Source organism: Scyliorhinus torazame, chromosome 1 (assembly GCF_047496885.1).
Source record: "Scyliorhinus torazame isolate Kashiwa2021f chromosome 1, sScyTor2.1, whole genome shotgun sequence".
NCBI classification, from domain to species: Eukaryota; Metazoa; Chordata; class Chondrichthyes; order Carcharhiniformes; family Scyliorhinidae; genus Scyliorhinus; species Scyliorhinus torazame.
This window is the reverse complement of record NC_092707.1, coordinates 93,316,078-93,324,538: the sequence shown is the minus strand read 5'-3', so window position 1 is coordinate 93,324,538 and position 8,461 is coordinate 93,316,078. Positions and strand designations below refer to the sequence as shown.

General features: G+C 47.0%; 1 pseudogene; it reads left to right on the top strand.

The window, feature by feature from the left end:
- The first annotated feature begins 251 nt into the window (after positions 1–251).
- LOC140429561 (large ribosomal subunit protein eL43-like) lies at positions 252–531 on the top strand (annotated as a pseudogene).
- Positions 532–8,461: the final 7,930 nt, after the last annotated feature.

Below are 8,461 nucleotides of genomic sequence, written 5' to 3'. Positions count from 1 at the left end.
TGTACAACAGGTACAGCCCAAAATAACAGTCATTACAGTTTTAGGAACAAGAGCGGATGAATCGGCAACAAAAACCCCAACAGGTTTCCCCCATGGATCCGCCTGCACCTGAACAGGATACAGACAACAATTTAGACCTACATCACACCCATTGCTAAAAAACAGAATATCAGAAGAAGGAAACAACACCTGAGAACCCTAGTGCGATGGGGCATTCGACAAACTCTTACAGCGCAAGTCCACCCGGCAAGATGGCAAAACACACCAAGAAAGTGTGAATTGGTGGGAAATACGGGACCCGATACAGAGCCTCCCTCTGCAAAATGGTGAAAAAAAATCAACATCAGTCAGCACGCGAAATACACCTGCTCCTTCTGCAGGAAAATAAATATGAAGCGCAGAGCAGTCAGTCTCTGGCATTGTGAATCTTGCATGAAAACAGTGGCTGGAGGAGCTTGGGCCTACAACACCACCTCAGTTGTTCCAATAATGTCTGCAATTCGCCATCTGCAGGAGTTGAACGATCAGTGAGCACTGGCTGTGGAATAAACTCTTTCCTCCCCCACCCACCCATCAACGCAATTCGGCCCACTCCAAAGCCAACAAAAATAGGTATCTGCTTGTCCGTGCCACCAAGTCCCACCTTCCAACACCCATCAGAACTAAGGGGAATATAGGTAACGCTCCTAACACCTAGCCAAGTCTAAAGATAAATGAGGAAGATGAGCAAAAACTGTCAGAACTAATCCCTCGTGTTCAGCATACTACATCAAAACAAAGATCGGGCAGCCAGCCGCCACGTGGGACCATGGGAATTAACCAAGGGCCCTATCTTCTGACCTACCCCAATTCGACATCTCCAAGGAAAGTGCCACTGCCAAGGAGCAACAGGATGATGACCGTGACACCGGCCTGGTCTAGCCCAGCACCACCATAATAATATAATCTTTTATTGTCACAAGTAGGCTTACATTAACACTGTAATGAAGTTACTGTGAAAAGCTCCGAGTCGCCACATTACGGCACCTGTTAGGATACCCAGAGGGAGAATTCAGAATTCTCAGCCGGTATGGGAATTAAATGAAGACGTGAAAGAACTAACCCCTAGGACTACCATGCCCCCTACCCTCCATCCCCCACCACCCCCGCCACGACAAACCTGTCTGGTCCCATGCGAATCACGTCACCTAAAAAATCATCCTGAGGGGGACCACCCTACCAGACGCTCCACCTACCACCAAAGGTTGAGGTTATTTAAAGATGACCTCGCTGACAAAAGTTCTAACAACAGAAGAGCAGCCAAAGAGTGAGGCCCAATATGGGATAAATAAAGCTCCCGCCCCCACACCCAACCCCCCCGCCCCCACCAAAGGGGAGCTCATCAAAATTCCCGTCAACAGGGTTAACACAGCCTGCCTGGGCCTGAAGAAGAATATGCACAGCCACAAATAAAAGGATTAGATCTGACTACGGGGGACCTTCCTCAAGCACAGCAAGGACTAAACTAACCTTACCACCTACATCCTTCACCCCGCTCCAGTTCATCCTCCTCCTCCTCCCAAGGGTAAAAAAGGTTAAAGAAACGGTGTACAAATCACACAAACAATATCCAGCTTAACATGATAGAATCTTATTAGTTTAGGATAATTAACAGTGCAGGATATCACTCCCAAATAATTCACTTCCCTGCAAACAGCTAAATTAACAACATTAACAATCATGATTAACAGGGACTGAATGTCCAGAATCACAACTGTGGAGCTAGGTAGCATCAGGATAAAAGATCATTCCGCTGCCGCACAAAGAAAGTAGGCATGAAGGACAAGGCAGGTTCTAAAACTGAGACCTTTCCTCAGGATCTTCCAAGGATTTCAACGATCGGAACACGAGCTTCATTGCTTCCTGCCTGCAGACTTCACTGGTCCCAGATGGTCAAAAATCTCAGCTCTTGTAGGTGGGGAATGGCCCGATCAACTCAGGCCACCCCTCTCGACTGATATCAGCAACAGGACCACGCAGAATCAGAGTTCAGGAGGCCACCCCAGCCTCAGGCCTCAAAGACAAGATCAACTGTACTCCATCAAATTTGAGTTGTCCGCCTTCCAGGTCGAGATTCCCAAATATAGCAGCCTGGCCTATTCTCAAACTTGGCTGGGAACTTCACCACCCCACCAGAGACACCAGGCTCAGTCGGGCTCCTCACCGGTCCCCCTTCACCCTCGTCCACACCCCTCAGGTTGGACGATAGGTTCTGCCACTCCCGGGACCGCAGGCAGACTTCTACCAAAGACAATTCTCTCTCTGTCACAAGAACCACCTCCTGTGCTGCCACTGCCTTCATAAAGACACCTCGCAACCCCTGTAACTGGGCTTTGACATCCTGCACTGCGGAGCCAGGCCATTCAGTTACATCAACTTCATCGCTAGCAGCGAAGATCTGCTGGTGAACATCATACCATCACGACAGGAATCCTCCCAATTTGTTAGCTGTGCCACAAATAGACAGGGCCCAAACCCAACTTCCTCCACCTGCCACAAATCAATAAGATTAAAGCCTTTCAGCTCGACTCAATAAAGATGAAACACTGACCAACAACTCCTGGTACATTACACTAACCATGCAGAATAAGAAAAGACAAAAAAAAGGTTAGCGTAAGGATAAAAATAAAGATCGAAAGATGAGCAGAGGCAGAGCTCACAAAAACGCAGCCACTCTCATGGGGTAGATTTTTAATTTCCTATCCTTGTACAAAACTGGAGTTGCCCATTATAGAAACTGCCAAATTTTAATTTTCAGCGATTCACAATTCCTGGGCAACAAGTTGAAAACCAAACTCTTAAATTTAGGGTACACAATTATTTATTTTTCCAATCAAGGGGTAATTTAGCGTGGCCAATCCACCTACCCTGCACATCTTTGGGTTGTGGGGGTGAGACGCACGCAGACACAGGGAGAATGTGCAAACTCCACACGGACAGTGACCCAGAACCGGGATCAAACCTGGGACCTCGGCGCCGTGAGGCTGCAGTGCTACCCACTGCGCCGCCATGCCACCCCAAAAACCAAACTCAACACCTCAATGAAACCTGTTGTCCCCAGAACCCACCAGTACCAGTTAACAAAGATCAGAGCAATATGTAAGAGGTGAAATAATAGGTGGAAAGCAATTTAACCTGTAAGAAAGGAAAATTTAGAAAGGGGAAAAAGCAAGGCACAGAGTTTTGTATTGTGGAGAGTAACATACTGGAAATGGAATAGTGCACAGGCTTTACAAACATGTTAATGTGTCTCTAGAGGCATGAAAGGGAGAAGCCATTTCCAGCATCTCCACCCAGGATATCAAGAGCTGTCATTTACTTTTCTTTCAGTTCTGGCCCATCTTTTTTCTGCTTTAATAATGTTTCTTAAAATAAAGCATGAAGACATACATCAGTCCCAAAGAAGCAGGAATTATCCAGTGAAGCCCGGCAAATATCATTTACTCAGTCCTTTTTCATCATTATTATTATGAAATACTAATTTTTTCTGAGTTTCTCCAGGGCTCTGTTGAGGGCTGGTGCAAAGATAATAGTTCATCCCTATTACTAGAATTTGCTTTTGACTATTTCAGCTTGTTTCCAATATTTTGTACATTTCCACCTTTTTTTAAAAATCTGATTTTCTCTCTGGTTTATTTCAAGAATCTGTTGGATATCTCTGAATTAAAATACCTTGGTGGCTGAGTAACACAGCACATTAGCACAATGCCCTTTCACTGTTGGATCCTGGGTCTGAAGACTTCCTCTTTTGTTCTGCAAGGCCTGTTGAAAAATGATTTGGAAACTCTCAATCCACTCCATAGTTGCCAGAGCTTGTAGTCAAAGACCTGCTCCAAATTTGGCACTCAGTGCTAAAATTACTTAGCAAGGCTACAAAGATGCCAGGTGTAAGTAATGGAAAGGAACATCGCAGTGGTACAATTAAGGTCGCTGTTCTGAAGAAAATGTTTTGATTAAAAGATAACAAACTTTTGTGTGTGCAGGGAAGATGGCTAGGATAGGAAAAACGGTGCTCCAAAGTGGGTGGCAGTTGGGGGCATTGGCCCTTCCGAACTTGCTATAATATTACTGGGCGGCGAAAGCGAAGAAGGTGCGGGGTTGGAGTCGTGAGATGGAGGCCTTATGGGTGCTGATCGAGGCGGGTTCCTGTAAGGGTCGGCATTGCGGGTACTGGCAATGACGCCTCTACCATCTGCCCCAGGGAAGTCCTCTGGTGGTAGCCACGCTGACGATTTGAAGGCAATTCCGGCAGCACTTTAAGTTGCGGGCAGGCTCGAGGGTGATACCGATAAGGAACCATGGGTTTGAGCCAGGGAGCATGGATCTGAGGTTCAGGGGATGGGAGGAGAGAGGGTGAAGGATTTGTTTTGGGAGGGGCGGTTCCCAAACTTGGAGGAGTTGTGGGTAAAGTTTGGGCTCCAACGTAAGGAGGGCTTCAGATATAAGCAGGTGCGGAACTTCGCGAGAAAGATCTTCCCGAACTTTCCGACGGCACCGTCCTCTTCATTGCTGGACGCGGTGCTGTCGGTGATGAGGCTGGAGGGTGGGTCATTTTGGCGATTTCCAGTAGGATCATGGAGGAGGATAAGGTGTCCATGGAAGGGATTAAGGCCAAGTGGGAGGAGGAGCTGGGGATGACATTGAAGGAGGGATTATGGTGCAAAATGCTGTGGAGGGTTAATACCTCAATCTCATGTGCAAAGCTGGGGTTTATTCAATTAAAAGTGGTGCACAGGGTGCACTTAATGAAGGAGAGGATGAGCCGGCTGTTCGAGCGGGTGGAGGATAGCGGCCAGCAGTGTGTGAGAGGCCCAGCCAATCATGTTTTTATGTTCTGGTCCAACCCGAAGTTGGAGAAATTTTGGCGGTAATGTTTTCGCACCATGTCAGAGGTCCTACATGTAGATTTGGAGCCTATCCCCTCTAAGCCATATACGGGGTGTCAGATCTGCTAGAATTGCAGACGGGTGTGGGGCAGATGTCTTAGCCTTTGCCTCGTTGATCGCTCACAGCCGGGTCCTGTTAGGGTGGAGGTCAACTTCTCCACCTGTGCCTCAGAGACTAATGGAATTCCTATAATTGGAGAAAGTGAAATTTGGTCTCAGAAGGGTAGATGGGGGGTTCCACAAGAGATGGGGTTTGGTTATCTTACATTTTGGGGATCTGGTTGCCAAGGGGTTTCGGGGAGTGCAGTGGTTTGTGTTGGGTGTGTATTCTATGTAAAAATGGTAAAATATTGAAAATTTTAATGAAAATCTTTTTTTAACAAGAGGGTTAAATTTAACCTCACATTTGACTGTGTTGAATGTGGAAAAGGCTGTAGAAATTTATCCGGTTTGTACAACATTAGCATCGATCCTCTAAGGGATACAACAATTCATCCTGACAAATAAAGGTACACACACAGATATCTCAATGCTTTTTCCTATCCCAACTCCTATGTAATTCTTGTATTTTCATTTAGTTGTTCATGGGATGTGGGCGTCACTGGTTGCCCATTTATTGCCCATCTCTAATCGTGGGGTAGTTAAAAAAAAAAAAAAATGATTTTATTGCGAATTTTTCAACAATATTTTCCACCATACAAACACCCCCCCCCCCCCCCCCCCCGTAACAAAAAGAAAGAAAGAGAACTCGCGTGGCAAGACACGAACATGGCAAGTCAATAAAATACAGAACTTTGTACATTGGATTCTTCCTGTACATGTCAGTTTCCGGATCATTCATGTGTTTTCTTGCTCAAATGCCCCCCAGAGAACCCCCCCCCCCCCACCACGAACGATGTCTCCCCCCCCCCCCCCCCCCCGGGTTGCTGCTGCTGCTGTCCGACCATCATCTAACGTTCTGCGAGATGGTCTAGGAACGGTGGCCACCGCCTGTAGAACCCCTGCACAGACCCTCTCAGGGCAAACTTTATCCTCTCCAACTTGATAAACCCTGCCATATCATTTATCCAGGCCTCCACGCTGGGGGACTTTGCCTCCTTCCACATTAGCAAGATCCTTCGCCGGGCTACTAGGGATAATCGCGGGGTAGTTAAGTGTCAACCACATTGCAGTGGGTCTGGAATAGGAGCCACACGTAGGCCAGACCAGGTAAGGACAGCAGATTTCCTTTCCTAAAGGGCATTAGTGAACCTGACAACAATCAACAATTGTTTCCCATTCATTGAAAACAAATTTCATCATCTGCCGTGATGGGATTGGAACCTGGGCCCCCAGAGCTTTACCCTGGGTCTCTGGATTACTAGTCCAGTGACAAAACCACTACACCACTGTCTCCGTCTCCCCATCACTCATCGTCTTGTGCTTTGAGCTGAATTTCTTGCATTGTTTATACTGCTGAATTACTTAGTTATGAAATGTGCACTCTCCCTCATTCCAAATAAGTTGTAACAAAAATCTATCTAAATATAACTTCCCACTCATTGTTTAAAGAAATGAAGTTTCCTCACCATTTTGTACTTTTAGTGCATGAAGAAGGAGGAGCTGTTCGCTATTCTTAGTTCATCTCATTTGGAATCAACTGTTCTTTTGCATGGGGCCAGGAAGCTGATTGCTGCCAGAGAGTAGAGCATGGGCCCAGAGAGTGAAGAATCCATCAAGCAGCACAGCATTGCGCCAAGGGGTGGGACAAGCGGACCCGAAGTGCATCATGGAGTCAGGAGAGTGGCAATAATTAATTTTAATTAATTTCAGTACACTATGAGCCAGACTACTGATCCTGCAGGCCACAATGAACCCCGAAGCTGATGTATTACAAGTTAATGTGAATACAACTTGAGTTTCTTAGCTGGAAGTACACCTGGCCATAAATTACTTCAGAGCAGTCGGTCAAGCTGATTATAAAAACAAACAGAAATGTCTTCTTAAGCCCTTCTCCCACGTTGACACCGCTTCATGTCACATCTTTGTCATGAAGATTGAGAATTTCTGTTCAGCTACTCAGCTGTGACTCTGTCTTCCATGAGCTTAATGGCCTAAATGTCCTTTAATGCTATCTCTTGAACTTTTTTTTAACCATTTTAAATATTTTTTTATTCTCCTTTTTCACATTTTCTCCCAAATTTACACCCACCAGCAACAAACAATAATCAGTAACAAATATGTCAATCCCCATATTAATAACAACGATCCCATCCTCCCACCAAACCCCAAACATTAGCCCGCATGTTCACATAAACAAATGACAAAAAGGAATCAGGAATCACCCATAGTCACCATTAACACACACACGCACGAGGTGGAGGCGTTCACGCTCCGGAGCACCTCACACCAGAACCCCTCCATATCCTCTCCCAACTCTTCTTCCCACTTTGCTTTGATCCCTTCCAGTGGTGCCTTCTCCTCTTCCAAAATAACTCCATAAACTGCTGACACTACCCCCTTCTCCAGTCCCCCTGTCGTCAGCACCTCCTCTAGCAATGTGGAGGCCGGCTCCACCGGGAAGCTCTGTATCTCCTTTCTGGCAAAATCTCAAACCTGCATGTATCTAAACATTCCCCCTTGCTCCAGCCCATACTTCGCTTCCAGCTCCTTCAGCCCTGCAAACCGACCCCGAAGAACAAATCTTTTAGTATCTTAATCCCCTTCTCCTCCCATTTCCAAAAATTTCCATCCCACCTCCCTGGCTCAAATCTGTGGTTCTCCCGAATTGGCATTTCCCTTGACCCTGCCCCCAACCCGAAGTGTTGGCGAAACTCTCCAAATTCTCAATGAAGCTATTATTACCGGACTCACTGAGTATTTCCCCAGGGCTATCGGGAGCGGCGCTGTTGCTAGTGCTTTCAATCCCGACCCCCCGCACAAACCCTCCTCCATTCTGACCCACTGGGAATCAACCTCTCTGACCCAGCTCCGCACCTTCTCCACATTCCCCGCCCAGTAGTAATACATCAGGTTCAGGAGACCCAAACCCCCTGCCTGCCTTTCCCTCTGTAGCAGCACCTTTCTAACTCTGGCCACCTTCCCTCCCCATATGAACAAAGAAATCCTTCCCTCAATCTCTCTGAAAAAAGCCTTTGGCCAGAAAATCGGCAGGTATTGAAAAATAAACAGAAATCGCGGCAGCACGTTCATTTTAACCGCCTGTACCCGACCCGCCAGTGACAGAGGGAGACCATCCCACCTTGCCAGATCAGCTTTCACTCTCCCCACCAAACTAGAAACGTTGTACCTGCGGAGCCACCCCCCCCCCCCACTCCCGGTACCTAAAGTGAGTCCCTGCCCTACGGAATGGCAGCCCCCCCACCCCTGGCCGAGACACCACAAAATACTCACGCTTGTGTAGATTTAGTTTGTACCCTGACAAAGACCCAAACACCCGAAGCAGCTCCAAAATTCCCCTTATCGACACACTCGGTTCCGACACGTGTAACAGCAAATCATCAGCATATAAGGACACCTATGCTCTATCCACCCCC